This window comes from Phocoena sinus, chromosome 11 (assembly GCF_008692025.1).
Source record: "Phocoena sinus isolate mPhoSin1 chromosome 11, mPhoSin1.pri, whole genome shotgun sequence".
Lineage (NCBI taxonomy): Eukaryota > Metazoa > Chordata > Mammalia > Artiodactyla > Phocoenidae > Phocoena > Phocoena sinus.
The window spans coordinates 89,947,816-89,967,266 of record NC_045773.1 but is presented as its reverse complement, the minus strand read 5'-3'; the positions used below and the strand labels follow the sequence as shown (position 1 = coordinate 89,967,266).

The following is a 19,451-nucleotide window of genomic DNA, read 5'->3' as shown; positions in this document are numbered from 1 at the left end:
TTTGAATCTTCTTTTTTCCTTTTGTGCCCCTACTGAAAACATAAGCAAATCCTGTCACTTATACTCTCAAATTTAAAACCGTTTTTCACTCTACTGATGTCACTCAGATCCTGTCCACTCTGTTGCTTGGATTTGGACATAGTCCCTCACTGGTCAGGTGGCTTCCACATTGCTAGCCCCACCTCCTACTAATCACGTAGCAGCCAAGGTGATTTGTTTGTATTTTTGTTTTAATTATCAGATTGGGTACTCGCTTGCTTAAGACTCTCCAATGATTCCCCATCATACTTGGAATAAAATTCAAAATACTTATGGTTGTCCACCAAAGAAAAATGCACAACCTAAAAGTTGCGAGTTACTTTTTTTTTTTTTAATAAATTTATTTTTGGCTGCATTGGGTCTTCATTGCTGTGCCCGAGCTTTTCTCTAGTTGTGGCGAGCAGGGGCTACTCTTCGTCGTGGTGCACCGGCTTCTCATTACACTGGCTTCTCTCGTTGCAGAGCACGGGTAATAGGCACGCGGGCTTCAGTAGTTGTGGCACGCGGACTCAGTAGTTGTGGCTCGCGGGCTCTGGAGCACAAGCTCAGTAGTTATGGTGCATGAGCTTAGTTGCTCCACGGCATGTGGGATCTTCCCAGACCAGGGCTCAAACCTGTGTCCCTTTCATTGGCAGGCAGATTCTCAACCACTGTGCCACCAGGGAAGCCACGAGTTACTTTTTATTCAGGGAACTTACTGAGGACTATGGCCTGGGAGACAGCCTCTCAGATAGCTCTGAGGAACTGCTCTGAATAAGTAAGGGAAGAGCCAGGATATATAGGAGTTTTTGCTGAACGAAACCCACAAAACAACAAAACCCAAACAAAAACATGTAGTCAAACATCAAAAGATTACTGCTAATCACAAAAAAAAGATATCTCAAGTTAATGATTTTACTGCTTTTCTATGAATGGGAAGATGCAAGAGATTGGGCTCATTGGAAATTATGCCTTAGAAATGCATCTCTTTTTTAAAAATAAATAAATTATTTATTTTATTTTTGGCTGCATTGGGTCTTTGTTGCTGCATGCAGGCTTTCTCTAGTTGCAGTGAGTGAGAAATAAACTTCTGTTAAACAAAATTGTTTAACTGCAGTTAAATAAACTTTAGCCAAAAGAACCTGTCTCATCCTAATATACCATTGCATCACAATAAACAAAAAATGCTCTGAATCTTCACAATAAGAGTTTATTTTGGTTTGCATGCATTTGGCAAGTCCCTATTGATCACTTACTATGCGTCAGGCCCTGCTTTATGTGCCAAGAATACTGTGATGAACAAGACAAAGTCCCTGCAGCCACAAGGAGTATACATTTTAGTGGGGAAGACAAACAATAAGCAACTAAAATTTTCAGATAGTGATAAATGCAACAAAAGAATCAAAGACCTTACTTCTTTTTTTGTTGTTGTTGTTATAAATTTATTTATTTTTATTTTTTATTTTTGGCTGCATTGGGTCTTTGTGGCTGCCCGCGGGCTTTCTCTAGTTGCAGTGAGCAGGGGCTACTCTTCGATGCGGTGCGGGGGTTTCTCATTGCGGTGGCTACTCTTGTTGCAGAGCACCGGCTCTAGGCACATGGGCTTCAGTAGTTGTGGCATGCAGGCTCAGTAGTTGTGGCACACGGGCTCTAGAGCGCAGGCTCATTAGTTGTGGTACACAGGCTTAGTTGCTCTGCAGCACGTGGGATCTTCCTGCACCAGGGCTCGAACCCGTGTCCCCTGCATTGGCAGGCGGATTCTTAACCACTGCGGCACCAGGGAAGTCCTTAGAAATGCATCTTAACTATCTAGGGCCAGTATCCTGTTTTTCTCTGTCCTGAATTCCCCTCAGGATGCAGTGGCTGATGGCTTGATGGTGGTAACATTTGCTGTTTACTGGAATGACAGGCAACATTCTTTGTTTACTGAAATGGCAGGCAACAATTTTTTTTTGTCCACATGGTTTATAAGGTCCTACATCATCCAGTTGCTGACAATCTTGATTTCATCTCTCTGACACTCTTGGCTGTTTCAGCCACACATACCTTTGATGTTCCCCCATAAAGCCAAGCTCACCCCTACCTTTGGGCTCTCCACTTTTTTTCTGCCAGGACTGCTTTCCCCTCAGAATCTTCAAGTGATTTGTACCTTCACATCATTTAGCTCTATGCTCAAGTGCTTCTTCTATCCCAATAGCATCACTATTCCCTTTCCATTCTTTTTCAGTCATTCACTTATTCATTCAAAAATATTTATTGAGGGGCTTCCCTGGTGGCGCAGTGGTTAAGAATCTGCCTGCCAGTGCAGGGGACACAGGTTCGAGCCCTGGTCCAGGAAGATCCCACATGCCGTGGAGCAGCTAAGCCTGTGCGCCATGACTGCTGAGCCTGCGCTCTGGAGCCCACGAGCCACAACTGCTGAGCCCACGTGCCACAACTACTGAAGCCCGCGCACCTAGAGCCTGTGCTCTGCAACAAGACAAGCCACCAAAATGAGAAGCCTGCTCACCGCAACGAAGAGTAGCCCCTGCTCTCTGCAACTAGAGAAAGCCCACGCGTAGCAGCGAAGACCCAACACAGCCAAAAATAAATAAATAAAATAAAATAAATTAATTTTAAAAAAAAAATTTGTTGAGCACCTACTCTCTGCTTGTCACTAGCACTAAGTCCCTACCATCTTCAAGTTTACATTCTAGTTGAGACAGTGAACAAACAAACAAGTGAATTTATTGTATGACAAATAGCTATTAAAGTAAAGCAGGTTAAAGGAGATAGGAGGTACCAGTAGGATGGATGGGATTTTATTTTACATATTTGATAATTAAGGAAGATCTTGTTAATAAGATGGCATTTGAAAAGAGATCTTAAGTAAATGAGAGCAGTGGAGAAAGACTAGATATATTCTAAAGAATTCTCTAGAGTACTGAATTTGGGTTATGATGACCTTGGGTTTTTGGTTCAATAACCAGAACAGAGTATGTATTTGCTGAGACGAGGAAGACCTCAGGGGTTGGGGGAGGGTGCAGGCTCTTATTAGGGGAGGGGCAAGGAGTAGTGGAGAGGGGAGTCAGTTATTTTTTAGCCCTGTTAGGTCTGAGATTCCTGCTAACATCCAAATGGAGATTCAGTCTAGGCAGTTGGATACGAAAGTCTGCCATTCAGGTGAAACTCTAGCCCAAGATATAGATGTAGGAGTTGTCAACACGTAGTAGATGGTATTTAAAGCTCTGAGCCTGGAGGAGCGCACTAACAGAGTGAACATCAGCAGAGGTGAGGAGAGGGTCAAGATTGTACCCTGGAGCTCACCAGTGTTTAGAGGTTCAGGAGAGGAAGTGGAACCAGCCAAGGAGACAACAAGGAGCAACTGAACCCAGTGAAGTGGGAGGAAAATCAAGCGAAAATGTCGAGCTTCAGAAGCTAAGTGATTAAGAAGTATCTAAGCTGAGAGAGTGATCAGCTGGGTCAAAGCTACTAAAAGGTCAGGTGAGATAAGCACTCAGAATTGACCGTTGGGTATAAGAATGATGAGTTATCAGTGGCACTGACAAGAGCTGTTTCTCTGCAGTGGTGAGTATGAAGGTGCCAGGAGTGGGGTTAGAGAGAGACAGGTAGGTAAGGAATGGAATCAGACACTTTCCAGGAATTTTACTATTTCAGGGGAGCAGAAAAATGGAGCAGTAATTCAAAGGGAGTTTGGTTCTTTTTTTTTTTTTAATAAAGTTATTTATTCATTTATTTTTTTTGGATGCGTTGGGTCTTGGTTGCTGCGCGCGGGCTTTCTCTAGTTGCAGCGAGCGGGGGCTACTCTTGTGGTGCACGGGCTTCTCATTGCTGTGGCTTCTCTTGTTGTGGAGCATGTGTTCTAGGCGTGCGGACTTCAGTAGTTGTGGCACGTGGGCTCAGTAGTTGTGGCTCGTGGGCTCTAGAGCGCAGGCTCAGCAGTTGTGGCGCACGGGTTTAGTTGCTCCACGGCATGTGGGATCTTCCTGGACCAGGGCTCCAACCCATGTCCCCTGCATTGGCAGGCAGATTCTTAACCACTGCGCCACCAGGGAAGTCCCGGGAGTTTGGTTCTTAAGTAGGGAGATATTACTGTATGTTTATGTGATGATGGGAATGAATCAGTAGGGAGGGGGAAATTGGTGATGAAAGAGAAGGAGGGGACAATAGCTGGAGCTGACCTAAAGTTGGTATGTCAAGTTGGGCTCTGTAAGCAGATGCTGAAACAGAATCTGGGGTGTCAGATATTGATTAGGAATCAGTACCTGTGAAAGGAAGGGGGAGAAAGCAAGAGTGGGCAGAGGAAGAGGTCAAACTGTAAAGCAGAACTGGCCAAGCCTCAGCCAACTCCATGGGGAGTTCTGGAGTGAGTACAGCTCTTCAGAGTGTCCTGCGTGGCTGAGCTTTTATACCCCCGCCTTGCCCAGTCACTGCATGCAAGCTGCTCCAGGAAGGGCATGACCTGGGATGAAGTTGACCACAGATGGGGCAGCCGCTGAAGAAGCTGACCATGGAGGCTGTCTGCTGCATGCGGGCTCTGCAGCTGCGCAACAGGTCCTTCCTTGAAGGGGGATCTAGGTGACACATCTTCATGTCTACATGGGAGATGAGAGGCAACGGAACCTAGTACACAAGTGGAGGAGCTGTCCTTAGGACAATTTCTACGTAGTAGCAGAAGGGAAGACAGAGGATACAGCTTTAGACAGTGGGTGGGGTTGGCAGATTTGTGGGAACTTCAGAAGTTCTTATTCCTTTGAACTTCTCAGTGAAATCAGGAGCAAAATCATTGACTGTCAGTGTGGGAGAGGACAGTTGGAGGTTTCAGGAGAGAGGAATGTGTGCTAGTCATATAGGAGAATGGGAGACGAGTGGACAAGAGAATGTAGTAGGGTTGCCAGGCAGCGGCAAGGAGGAACAATTGAGGTTAGTGGCCATGAAGTCAAAGTGAGAACAGTCAGGATTATTGTTTTTCTGCAGCCATATTCAGCTACTAGGATTAGGTATAAAGGTGGCAAATAATTGGATTTAACCAGGTTGGCCTTTTTTCAGACAAGTATGAAGAGAGGAGAGAAGGGTGAGTTGAAGATATGGGTGCGACAATGAACATAATGATGGAGCATGGAATAGGAGTTGAGTAGGGAGGAAAGTAACAATGTGAGAGGGATGAGACGTGGTGAAAATAGGGCAAGATTAAGAAGTAAGGTCTTGGACTTCCCTGGTGGCAAGTGGTTAAGAATCCGCCTGCCAAGGCAGGGGACACGGGTTTGAGCCCTGGTCCGGGAAGATCCCACATGCCGGGGAGCAACTAAGCCCGTGTGCCACAACTACTGAGCCTGCGCTCTACAGTCCGTGAGCCACAACTACTGAGCCCTCGTGCCACAACTACTGAAGCCTGTGTGCATAGAGCCTGTGCTCTGCAGCAAGAGAAGCCACTGCAATGAGAAGCCCGTGCACCACAACGAAGAGCAGCCCCCGCCTGCCACAACTAGAGAAAGCCTGTGCACAGCAGCAAAGACCCAATGCAGCCAAAAATTAAAAATAAAAATAAATAAATAAATTTATAACAACAACAAAAAAAGAAGTAAGGTCTTTGTTTCTTTTGTTGCATTTATCACTACCTGAAATTTTTAGTTGCTTATTGTCTGTCTTCCCCACTAAAATGTAAACTCCTTGTGGCTGCAGGGACTTTGTCACATTGTTCATCACAGTATTCTTGGCACCTAAAGCAGGCCTGGCATAGTAAGTGATCAATAGGGATTTGCCAAATGCATGCAAACCAAAATAAACTCTTATTATGAAGATTCAGAGCATTTTTTGTTTATTGCGTTGGGACAGTACATTAGGATGAGACAGGTTCTTTTGGCAAAAGTTTATTTAACTGCAGTTAAACAATTTTGTTTAACAGAAGTTTATTTCTCACTCTATAAAACTCTTGGTCAGTTCAGGCAACTCTGCAGGGCTTCCTTTCCTGTGATTTACTCATTGCCCTAGGCTCCTTTTGGTCTTGTGATCCACCATCACGATATGAGTCCTGAGTGTTCACAGTGTTAGGGGAATAGAGCAAGACACGAACTCATACCAGCTCCTCTAGGGTTCTGCTCATTGGCTAGTGACCATATGGGTCATGCTACCCCACCTCACTGCAAAGAATCTAGGCAACATGGGGGCACATATGGAACAGTTGGTGAGCTTTGCTGTCTCTGCACAGAGGGGATGATAATTACAACCAAATAAGGTACAGTTGGGATCAACAGGGGACCGTGCTTAAAAATATTTGTTGGTTTAATTTTGGAAATGTTAAAACCCTGATTCTTAAATTGGTTCCATTTCTGCCTTAAGAAGTTTTTACATCCACTGCACACAGACATCTTATCTTTCTTACACACATATCTATCTTTCCCAGATGACAAGCTTCATGGGCAGGGACCACATCCATGCTTATTATTCTCTCCCAGTCCTTGGCACAGTGCCTAACACAAATACTTCTAAAATATGTGTTTAATTGAAATGCATCCCCTTTTGGTTCTAAGACAGTGGCATGAGTCTGTTGTCTGGATGCCACTTAAAGACCTTCCAGCAATACCAGCTCCGTAAATTAACGTGGCTCGAATAAGCTGATGACCAGATTCTCTTTTAAACCCGGTCATAAATATAAATATAGTGACACATTTGGTTCTTCTAAAAACAAGATATCATACTCTATTCTGGTAGAGTTAGCCAAAGTATTATATGCAGGTTAGTAATTTGAGATTAGGTTTGAAAATATGTGAATGCAACGATATCCAGTTGGTTGATAAATGGGATATTCTAGCTTGGACGATGGCCAGAGAAGACTATTCAAAGTAAGTAGCAGGAGAAGGTGAGGGATATGGTGGTAAGACAATAACAGTTGGAGAACAAAGGATAAGTGGTTACCAAATTTTCACCCTAGAATCTAATTCTGCTCTAAATTTAGCAAATATCTTTTGTAACACATTTTGTTAATATATCCTTAGCAACTGTTTCATGGAATGAGGCCAAAAAAATAGAGACGACAGAGCTTTGGTATTACTTCCCTTGTTTTCTGTAAAATAAAATCATCTCTGTTGAAAGGGGCTTTTCTACTTATGGACTAACATTGTTTAGATTATATGAAATGCCATCACTGTTGGTAGAATCATAACATCAGAGGCAAAAAAGTGTTTTCCACTACAAGTTGGCTAGAAATCCTCCACATTGTCACAAGATTGTCAAAACAGAGCATTATCTTAGAAAGTTGACATGAAACTCTAAAATATTCCTATGGGGGAATCCACTGGTGGTCCAGTGGTTAGGACTCTGTTCTCTCACTGCTGAGAGCCTGGGTTCAATTCCTGGTTGGGGAACTAAGATCCCACAAGCCAAATGGCCAAAAATAAATAAATATAAAGAAAGAAAGATAATTCCTATTTTGAGTCTATAGACTTCTATAAATAAAATATTTCTTTTTTAAACTTATTCTTCATTTAAAGGAACTAGAGAAAGTTTGGGTGGGTATCTTCCCCATAGGCAGCTTGGGTTTAAAAAATTAAATTTAGAATAAACAGATGTTTGCAAGTTAGGAAAAAAAAAGGTTTTTCGATGTGGACGCTTGGGCGCCGAGCGGCCGCCAGTCTCTTGCCCTGCTCGGCGCCTCCAGGCTCTACCTAGGCCCGCGCCGGGGCCCCGCGGCCAACGAAGGACCCCCGGCTCTAAGGCTGCCGGGGCCTGCGCACCGGGACCGCCGCGGCCGGCCGGCACACCCAGTCAACCCAGTCTGAGTCTCTGCTGCCTCAACCGGATCCTGAATGTCAAAAAGCAGTGCGTCTGTTGGATGAATTTGAGGACAACGGGAACTTTGGGTGACGCTGGCCCTCAGGACAATACCGCCTATGAAAGACTGGCCGAGGAGACGCTGGACTCCTTAGCAGAGTTTTTTGAAGACCTTGCAGACAAACCTTACACATTTGAAGACTATGATATCTCCTTTGGGAGTGGTGTTTTAAGAATTAAACTGGGTGGAGCTCTAGGAACGTACGTCATCAACAAGCAGACCCCAAACGAGCAAATCTGGTTGTCTTCACCATCCAGTGTCCGCAAGCGTTACGACTGGACTGGGAGAAACGGGGTGTACTCCCACGACGGTGTGTCCCTCCACGAGCTGCTGGCCACAGAGCTGACTCAAGCCTTAAAAACCAAACTGGACTTATCTTCTCTGGCCTACTCTGGAAAAGGCACTTGCTGCCCAGCCTAATGCTAAAGACAGTGAAAGCTCTAAAGCCAAGACCCCAGCTTCGTTCTGCAGCTGAATGGCTAGTCTTCTCCATTCCTGCTTTTGAGGACAGTTGCATTATGTGTAACGGCTCTGTGAAAAGACCGTGTTGCCTCTTGCCCTGCCCCTGAGTTCAGGTTTTTAATTTCCGTAGGTTTCTTTGGATTTATTGTCTGATTTCCTCCCTCCCGTGATAGCCCTTATCTTTCGTAATGTCTGTATGCCCATACCTTTAATATATAACCTCACAACAAAGAAAAAGAAGACAAATTCCAGGAGGATAAATGAATTGGCTTCACCATTCATTCCCTGAAAGACTTACTACAAAAACTGCATGAAGAGTGACCAACCTTGCCATTCTATCTCAAAATGAGACTCATTAAAGGGAAGCCTAAAACATTCCTACTCCTCTTGAAAGTGTAAACACTTCTAAGCTCTTTAGTATTGAAGCATCAGTGGCAACTTGGGAATTCTGAAACCGAAGACCATTTTCTGTTGGTGCTTTGTGACTGCCAGGGTGTGGCCCGCATGGGGTTAACACAGGGAGATGTGGTGCCGTGTCTTCCATATGTGCATATATATGTACACACACATTTACATGTGTGTGTACATATATATATTTTAAATTTAAGAGTCAGTATAGAATAAGCTATTGCAACACTGGTCTGAGGATGCAAAAAATCCCCCAAAAGCCATCTCTGTAAGTTCATGGATATAGTATAATAAATGAGGTCATGGAGCTGAGAGGTGCTTGGTAAACTGTGAAAGGCCACATAAATGAAAAGATGTTGGTGTTAATGAAAGGTACCCTGGTCTTACACTTGACCCAGCACAAAAGTTGTTGTCTCTCTCTGGGCCAGTTTCTCGAACTCCCTGGACCTCTATTTCCCCGTGTTAACAGAAAGGGTTAAACTGGATAGAGTATAGTTGATTCCCAATTTAGACATTTAGTGGTCCCCTCAGGCAACTTAACAGGCCAGCTTAATTCCCTCTAGTAGAGGAGATGACAGTGAACAGTTTTTTTTAAGCTATAGAGTAAGTAGATGGTTTTGGGTTTTGTTCTACTTGAATTTCAGTTGAATTCATGTTCAAGTAATCATCTTTTATTGTGCCATTACTGTGCTAAGCCTGGGCTGTAGGCTGAATGCTAAGGTGTTGATCCTAACCCCCAATCACAGCCCTCATAAATGAGATTAGTGCCCTTATAAGAGAGACCTCAGAGAGCTCCCTCATCCCTTTCACCATGTGAGGACACAGCAAGAAGACAGCTGTCTATGAACCAGGAAGCAGGCCTTCACCAGACGCCCAGTCTGCTGGGGCCTTGATCTTGGACTTCCCAGCCTCCAGAGCTATGAGAAATAAATTTCTGTTTATAAGCCAAAAAAAAAAAAACAAAAAGAAAAAGGTTTTTCAAAGATGGTGCTGGGCTTCCCTGCTGGCACAGTGGTTAAGAATCCGCCTGCCAGTGCAGGCGACACGGGTTCAAGCCCTGGTCCGGGAGGATCCCACATGTCGCAGAGCAACTAAGCCCCTGCGCCACAACTACTGAGCCTGCGCTCTAGAGCCCATGAGCCACAGCTACTGAGCCCGTGAGCCACAACTACTGAAGCCCGAGAGCCTAGAACCCGTGGTCTGCAACAAGAGAAGCCACTGCAATGAGAAGCCCACGCACCTCAACAAAGAGCAACCCCAGCTCGATGCAACTAGAGAAAGCCCGCTCGCAGCAACGAAGACCCAACAGAGCCAAAAATTAATAAAATAAAATAAATAAATTTAAAAAAAGAGATGATGCTGCCTCCTAGTAATATTTTTTGGAAAAATACATTTGTTTTGTCTCTCTCCCATCCACATCTCAATCTAATGCAGTGAGTCTCAAGTGGGGGAGGGGGCATTATGCCCCCAGGGGACATTTGGCAATGTCTGGAGACATTTTTGGTCGTCCCAAGTAGGGAGAGGTGCTACTGGCATCTAGTGGCTAGAGTCTTGTGACGCTGCTTAAACATCCTTTAATGCACAAGACAGCCTACACAACAAAGAATTATTTGGTTCAAAACATCAATAGTGCTCAGATTAAGAAACCTTAATCTCATGCAATGTACAGTACTTTCTTTTCCTAGCACTCCACTAAAACTGCTCTCATAACGACCAGTAATGATCTCCAAATAGGCAATTGAAAGACTTCTTTTGAATACTGCTATACTTTTACTTTATTTCTATGCAGCATTAGGTACTGTTTAGCATCCCCTTCTTTCAAAACCTTTTTCTCTTGACTTGCATGCATGACAGTGTTTTCTCTAGGGTCTCCTCCTTTGCTGGCTATCTTGCATCTGTTATCCTCTTAAATGTTGGTGTTCTCCAGGGATCCCCATAGGCCCTTGCTTCTTTCCTTAGACATGATTTTCTTGGGTGATCTCGTCCACACCCCTGGTATCAATGACCTCTAGATAAATAAAATCCAAATCAATATATTTAACAACTTACTTTCTCTTTGAGCATCATACTCTTATAATTGCCTATCAGATTTCCTCGCTTAATATCCTATTAATATCTGAAATTCAACATATCACAGCTAAACCCATTCTCTAACAAATCTCTCTTCTTTTTATTTTTATTAATTAACTGATTTATTTATTTTTGGCCACGCTGCGTGGTTTGCAGGATCTTAGTTTCCCGACCAGGGATTGAACCCAGGCCACGGCAGTGAAAGCACTGAGTCCTAACCACTGGACTGCCAGGATATTCCCTCTTATTTATTGGTGAAGTAGAAAAGAATAGCTTTATTGCTTTGCCAGGCAAAGGGGGCCACAGCAGGCTAATGCCCTCCAAACTGTGTCCCGACCTGGAAGGGGTAGTGAAGAGTTTTATAGTAATGGTTCAAGGAGGCAGGCAGGATCAGCTTGTGGACATTCTTCTGATTGGTTGGTGGTGAGGCAGTTGGGAGTCAGCATCATCAACCTGGTTCCAACCAGTCTGGGGTCTGTCTACATGCTTGTGGGCAGCACACAGGTAACTTCTCCCACCTGTGGGGCTTTCGGTATCTGTCAAAGTTCAGGGGGAGATGTGAAGGTGCTGCAGAGGGGTTAAAGGCACAGCACTGCAGAGGCTTCCTGCAACATGGCCGCACAGAACTTTAGAAATTGCTCCTCTGGGAGATCCGAGGTGTGCGCAGGTGGTCAAGGTCAACCCTCAGACGTGTCCGCTGGGTCCTGCCTCAGACCCTGGCTCTGTGTGCTGTGTGAAGCACCCCTCTAAGCGCTGTCTCCACTGAGAAGTGCTGCCACGACCACTGACAGCCTGGGCAGCTGGTGTCAGGACTTAAACTCAGGTTCTTTATGTCTTTTTGTAGGCATGTTTTTACATCATGATCCTGACACCTTGTCCTCCTTGACTGGGCATCTGACCAAGTAAGGTCAGTTAGTCCCCTCCCTGGGAATTAGGAATTGAGAGAGAGAATGAAGATAAAAGAGAATCAAGAGAAGGGAAGGAGAGAGAGTCAGCACTGTATTCAATTCCCATTTCAGATTGCTGTCTGTATCCATATGTTTGGCTCCCAGGTGACAGCCCTGTTACCTCTTAAACACTTCCCCTCCCCCCGACCCCCAAGTTATCTTGACTGCATTTCTATTACCTGCAATCATAGAGTCCTCATTCATACATCAACTGGCTATGAATTCAAGGGTTAGCCCCTTGCCTTGGTCTTCTCTGTAGATCCAGCACTTATGCCAGTAACAGAGTAGATTGTACTATATAGATACAAAATAGATACTGGATACAAAAATATCTGTGAATCAATTAATGAAGAAAGGAGGAAAGGGAGAAAGGAAAGAAGGAAAAAGAGAAGTGAAGAGAGAGTTAAAAAGAAAAGAGGAGGGACTTCCCTGGTGGTGCAGTGGTTAAAAATCCGCCTGCCTATGCAGGGGATACGGGTTCGAGCCCTGGTCTGGGAAGATCCCACATGCCATGGAGCAACTAAGCCTGTGCGCCACAATTACTGAGCCTGCGCTCTAGGGCCCGCGAGCCACAACTACTGAGCCCGCGCACCACAACTTGCAAGCCTGCATGCCTAGAGCCTGTGCTCCGCAACAAGAGAAGCCACCGCAATGAGAAGCCTGCGCACTGCAACGAAGACCAAAATAAATAAACTAATTAATTTAAAACAAAAATTTAAAAAGATTAAAAGGGGAGAGGAGAAATAGGAAAGGAAAAATATGAAGGAAAACTGAGGATAGTAGAAAGAAGAGAAAAGAGAGAGAGAGAGAGAGAGAATGCAGCAAATGATCTCAAAACAATAACAAGCAAAGCTAGGGGTAAAATGTTTGGCTTTCCTCCTCTGGCTCTGGTCAGCCAGCTTTCCCCCTGGATTTTACGTCTGCCCCTGTGCTCTCAGAGTACAGAGAAGGTCTAGCAGGGAGCCCTGGTACCTCCAAACACCTTAGCGCTAGCACTTAAGCTTTCCTTTAGATCTTCTGATTACAGCCCACCATGCTTACATCATAAGGTAATTCAGCTCCCGGGGCAGCCACAGGTGTCTAAGACCTAAACTAATCTAGAGAGCGTGGCCTAGTACAAGTAGCATGAACTTTGATTTCCGACAGATGGATTGAAATCGAGGCAGGTCATAAGACGATTAGATGGCAGGAGTGAAAGATAATAGGAATAAAACAACTCTCTCAGCAGGAGAGGCGAGCTCCTTCTTTGTTGGGGTAGGAACATACTGGTTTGCTGTCCCAAGCAGGAAATTTGGAATATGTATATATCAGTGATTCCTGTGTGTCCAATTTTCCTTTAATTTACTCCACTACTCAGTAACAAATCAACATTCTTTTTATCCTTGAACTGTATGAGCTAGAGTTATGTATAAACAAAATATCTTGTAAAAAAACAAAACCCAACCCCCCAAACATACCATTCTCTCTCTCTCTCTCTAATTTCTATTTACCTCTATTGTTTCTCAATTGTTTCTCACGCTGACTCTCCTCCCTCCGCACGTCCCTTCAGGAAGAGCTCCTCTCTCCAAGGACTTGTGGTGGGGCGGATTTCACAAAGGCATGAGGATCTACGTGCTGGTACTCATTGACCATGTCTCCCTTCTAAAGCTCTTCTCTCCATTCCCTCTCATCCCTACCCCCCATCCTCATCTTTTTCCTGTCTGTAGGCAGTAGTCTTTCTCAAGCAAAAATCTGATCTCGTCATTACCTTGCCTTAACATTTCAATGTCTCCCCACTGTCTGTGGAATAAAGCGCAATTTTATTTTTATTTTTGTATTATTGTTTTATAAAATGAAACCATTATTTTGATTTGTTTTGTTTTGTTTTTTGGCCCTGCCGTGCTGCTTGCAGGATCTTAGTTCCCCAACCAGAGATTAAACCCGGGCCCCCTGCAGTGGGAGCACGGAGTTCTAACCACTGGACCGCCAGGGAATTCCCTAAGATGCAATTTTAAAACAGGGCCTAGAAGACTCTACATGATCTGGCCTCTGCTTACCTCTCTAGCCTGCGTCTCCATTCTTCCTCTCAAACACTCCCACTCCCACTCTTTGGAAACAATCTTCCGGCCGCAATCAATGAGCTTCTTTAAATTCTCTGAATTACCAGGCTTTTCTTACCTTCCGGTTTTCCCTGCATGCTTACCCCTCCCCCAACTCTTTCTCCTCCTATGGCCTCATGTATACTGCCCTCTGTGAGTGCCATCCTCTATCAGAGCATCTACTTTCAAAAGCCTGTTTACTTGCCTATCCCCTCTTCAGCTTGCCGAGGTTAGGGATGTTATCTTTCTTGCTATCTCTTCTATCCCTAGCCCTGAGCAGTGTCTCGAACTAGTAAGCATTCAATAAATATTGGCTGAATGACTAAGAAGGCCAGAGCCTTTGTGCTAACTTCCCCCCTCCAATCTTCCTCTGTCACCTAAGGGGGTCCTTTCATTTGCAATAACTTGTTTAATGAGTTTATCTTCCAGCACTGGCCTCCTGCCCAATAGAGAACCCTGACAATTCTAGTAAGCACCAATTTTTTTTTCCAGCCCTTAGATTAAAAAGTTATCTGATAAGTTTAGGAAAGATAGTGGATTAACATGGAGTTAAAACGTATTTTAACGTATTTGCATTTCCCAGCGCTCTGTTATAAACTGGTTGCTTCTCAATTCCTAGTACCCTTAAAGTATAACATGACTATGAATAATGTTACACTCTAACCTACTCTATAAACGTATATTGATAAGTAAATGAATGAACAAACGGAGCGCCATTTAACGACTCACCTTCCACATTCCCAGTAGGGATATGTCACTCCCAGGTCCTGCCTGTTAGTGATACAGTGATGTTTTCACATATCGCTTCCCATCGCTCTCATCTTTTATATTATTCAGTATGCTCTCCCTTTTGCTAGCTCGTTTGCCGTTAGAACTCTCTTTGAATACATCCACCTGCTCCTCCCCAGAGCTTTGGCTTCAAAACTGCATCTCTCCTAACCGGGAACGGAGGCATGCTCCAAGCCAGGTGAAATTAACTGCCCTTGTCCTGACGTGGGGCCCTGACAGGTGGCAGGTATCGACAATGCTAGCAAAAGAAACTTGTCCTGTCTTCTACAGCTGAACATATCCTTCCCAGGGCCAATCGAAAGTCCTTACCACCTAAGGGTAACTAGTGGGGACGTCTACATTTTTAAAACAATAAAATGGAAGGAGCAATTTTGGAAAAACAAGAATGACTGGCAGCAGATTCTCAGAGCACAATCTACATGAATATCAACTGTCGAGTGATGCTGTGATTAAAACAAATGAGGACGGAGGCAGGGGATGAATGGAAGTGGTGACTGCCTTGAACCTCGGTGGGCAGATCAAAGATTTTAAAAGGGTTTTTCTGAAATTGCCCAGCCCCAGAATTTCCAGGATCCCGTTCGCGGCCAGCTTCCTAAAGGGAGTGCGTTTCTGGGGGTGTGTGCGTGCGCGCGCTGGGGGAGGGAAGGCTCGGGAGAGGGGCCACCGCTCTCCAGAATAAACAGCAGGGGGAGAAGGGGAGCGCGCGAAGGGCGGCGGGAGGGGATGAGGAGGTAGCCGCGGGGGCGAGGGCCGGGGGAGGGGCCCCAGACGCGCGCAGGGGCTGGTAGCCGGGAGACCCGAATGCCTCCGATACCTGAAGCCGCTGCCTGGAGAAGCTGACAGCTGACGCCAGCGGGCGCACGCGCTCGCCGGAGCCCTGCCCCTCGCGGTCTCCCTGCCCCGGGCTCCGACCTCGCGCGCATGGTAAGGAGGGGCGCGGGTTGCTGCCCTCGCACCGGCGCTGCAGGCCCGCGGTGCCAGCTGCCGGCTCGGCCTCCCCAGGCTGTCACCTCCTGCTCCCTCCCTCGCCCCCTCCCCGGTCCCCTCGGCGCCCGGCCGAGCCCCAGGCGGGCGGCCCTCAGGGACTCCGGCCCTCGCGGACCCCCCGCCTCCTCTCTGACCTCACCCCTCACTTTTCCCCCTTCCCCCGGGCAGCTCCGAAACCCCGCACCCCCGGCCCCGGACGAGAGGGCGAAGGAGGAGGCAGGAGGTCGTCCAGCGTGTCCAGGTGTGTGGCGCAAACACCGGCGCACCGTTTTCCCCCTCGAGTCTGCAATAATTTCCAAGCTGAGAAATCACAACTCCACTCCTTCCAAAACATACCTCTTTCCCCTTTTGTTACTATACCAACTTTGGGAGGATATTAACCCGTGGTCAAGGTAGGTGTCTTATCTTTTGTATCTGCACCAAACAGTGATGGAGGTTCGTTGGTTTTGGTTTTTGGGTTTTGTTTTCCTGAAAATTAAATACTGTGATGAGTTTACAAGGTTTTCTGGGTGACTGCGGTGCGAGAACTTGATCACAGCTTAAAGCAATAGCTCCTACGCGGGCGCTGAGATCATGATTAAGAAATTGGGGTGTGTGTGCGTGCGCGCGCAGGCTTCTGTGTATTTAAAAAGCACTCCAGGTGATTGCGATGCGCTCTCCCCTCATATACTTGAAAATATCTGTAAGGTCCTTATGAGGAGAGGGGGCACCCAACTGTTGGTAAACATCCCCTGAAAATAGTAGTGTGAATAGGGAATTAAAACGGAGTGAAAGCTGGTTCTCTTCAAGTTGGTGAATTTGGTGCAGTGTCATTGGTTTTAAGATGGCAATTTTGGGACGGGAGGGTTAACGTTCTTTTGAAACTCAGATATAGGATGAAAAGAAATACCCCACTTCTAACCGCCCTTGTTAAAGAGTTAGTTTTTAAACATAAGCTTTTAAGATGTAAGAATTCCTTCACAAGTACTCTGGCATTTAGAAAGGACGGGGGCCTATTCTCCTGGGAATCAGAAAAGCTTCCTTCACTGAGCTTGCATTGGCTGACTTTCTGTCAATGACCACTGGCATTTTTACATGTTGGTTATTTTGAGGCTAAAGACCCTAATGGACTATATCTCTAGGAACCCAAAGAGGAATTATCATATAAGTTGATTTAGTTCCTGTTTACATTCCTATTTGAACCAAGCTCTTCTACCCTGAATTGGTTAAGAGTGTAAATTATATTGTATTTGAGTTTGCACTAGTACTGTTTCTCCATCTTGAACTTTGTCATAGATGTACATCTGCTGCTTTTCATGTATATCTATACCTGAACCATTCTAAGTAACTAACAAACTGAGTGTAACTACCAGGGAAAATAAAGATTTTTGTTTATCTGTCTTTTGGAAATTTGAGGTGAAGGACTAATTTTTTTTAAATACCATGAAGTAGGTATGATAGTAAATCATACAACATTTTATGAAATGAGATGCTTGTTATGAAATAGGGATAATATTTGATATTGCTTTCAAGGATATTAAGGGCAAGTAGGTGACTAAAGCATTTTGAACCTTTAGAGTCACTGTCTAGGTATTGAGCCAATGGCATTGTTTTCCTGGCGAACTTTTTCACCTTTTTCTAAAATTAACTTTCATCTAGGAAAAATAGTGCAGATACACACGATTCAGCCAACCAAGTCCAGAAACTACTGTGTTTGAATTTTAAAAGTGACCTTAATTCATTCTAATACATCTAGTGTTTGCAGCTTATGACACAAAATATGCAGAAATATTCACTATTTGCTGACATCTTCAAAGCATTGGCTTAATGAGGGGAGTTATGAACAGAGTACAACGTTGTGTTATACATTTTGTTGGCTTAGGGAAAACTATTATTTTCCTAAGGTTTTTGTGTATATATGTGTACACTGGGTCTGGGACTTACATAATTATGTACATATATGTAACACATGTTTTTAATAGAAATGAAAACCTGCAATATTTTTCTTTGTGACAGGACACTGTAAGCATTGGGTTTTGATTACTTTTTCATGGAAATTTTAATATGACAGAACTAAAAACTTCAAGGAAATAATTCCACCAAGAGCTATTTGGAACTGAAGGCCTTTTTTAATGAAAGATGTTTGAAGCCCTTAGTCTGTGTGCTTAGCATCCACCGAGCAGTTCTTTGTGAGCGAGTTAAGGGTGGTAGATCCAATTCTGGCAGCCTCAGTGGATGATTAGACCCTGCCACTCTTCTCCAGACCTTTAATTTGGTCTGTAACTTGATGCTTCACTGACCCCACACTCCCCCTGCCGTGCTAGCTCACAGAGCAATTGCTGGCACTCTGGATTGAATTTTTTCCACTCCCATCAATTAGGACGTTTGCATTGGTTGCAGAATTCAGTTACATTTTTAGCTCAGTATTCTAAGAAATACCTTTAGCCACAAAGAGAGTAGGCTTAGGGCAGCCTAGATCACAAATTGCCTTATTTAATGGTGCTTTGTTAATTTCCCAATGATTCAACCTGTATAGAAATAATCGAGTCATACAGTATTAAAGTTGGAAGGCACTTTAGAAGTCATCTAGATTCTAATAATTTCTTTCTACAGATGAATGTTGATGCAATCGTAGCCATAATCCGAACTTTGAGAAGAGACATTACATTTCATATTCTTTTCATAGACATTAAATTTTATACTCTTTCCAGTTCTTGTAGTAGTGAGGACTTTGCTCATTTGAAATGAATGTCTATACGAGTTCAGTGATGTAGGAATGGCAGTAAAGTAAGTTGCAAATGTCTGATTTCCAATGAAATTCAAAGTGTGATCTTAAGGGCAATGTAAGTCACTTACAAAGGTGGTGTACGACTATAAACTAGCATCCTGTGTTTTTCATTATCTTGGATGGGGACTATTTCAACCGACTGACAGAAGAAAAGGAGTACCCTAAGAAAGATGAGGGCAAAGAGAGAAGAGCAAGGTGGTGGGATGTATGAAGAGCATGACTTAATGAATCAGCAAATCATTCAGAAATGGTTGGCCTTTAGACCCCTCCCCAGAGATTTTAATCTGAAATAATGGAGACAATTACTGGGGTTTCTAGCCCTCAAAATCCTACTTAAATGAGACTTGGTTTTTGGAAGTTCCACCTCTTGATGTTTCTGCCTTTCAAGATCTTCTATCTTAAAGATCTATCTTCCCAAGTTCCTAGGGTTGAGGATTTACAAAAGAATTTATCCTGAAATATAGGCACTGAAAGGATTGGATCCAATCTTAAGAGACCACATAGAATCTAGGGGCGTACTCTTGCTAGTGGGGCAACTCACCACCATTTATTTATTTAGGTACTTTACATACATTAAAAAGTATCTTCATAGTCCTAACAGATAGACATTATGGTCCCCTTTATATAGATCTGTGATTCAGAGAAGTTAAGCATCTTGACTGCACACACATACCCCTTTCAACACCCCACACTGCTTCCCTAGAGTCAAGCTGTTGATTGAATCTGTAGATGATAGTATGCTAATTTTGGAATATCTGGCAAATTTCCTAATTCTGCAAAGACCTTATAAAGTCTTCACATGTTTCTGTATTTCAGTGTAGCTGTGTTCAATGTGTGGAGCTCAACATTCTTGCATAGTTAAAGACTAAAGACAATTACTACATTTAAAATACGTGTTCCAAAGTAGAATTAATCCTCAACAATCAAGATGCCTTTTTAAAAAATATATATTTATTTATTTTTATTTTTGGCTGTATTGGGTCTTCGTTGCTGTGCGTGGGCTTTCTCTAGTTGCGGCGAGCTGGGGCTACTCTTCATTGCGGTGCACAGGCTTCTCATTGCCGTGGCTTCTCTTGTTGCGGAGCACGGGCTCT

The 19,451-nt window shown here is 44.3% G+C and overlaps 1 pseudogene; it reads left to right on the top strand.

Annotated features, from left to right (window-relative positions):
• Nucleotides 1-7,617: 7,617 nt before the first annotated feature.
• On the top strand, nt 7,618-8,269 carry LOC116761558 (annotated as a pseudogene).
• Nucleotides 8,270-19,451: the final 11,182 nt, after the last annotated feature.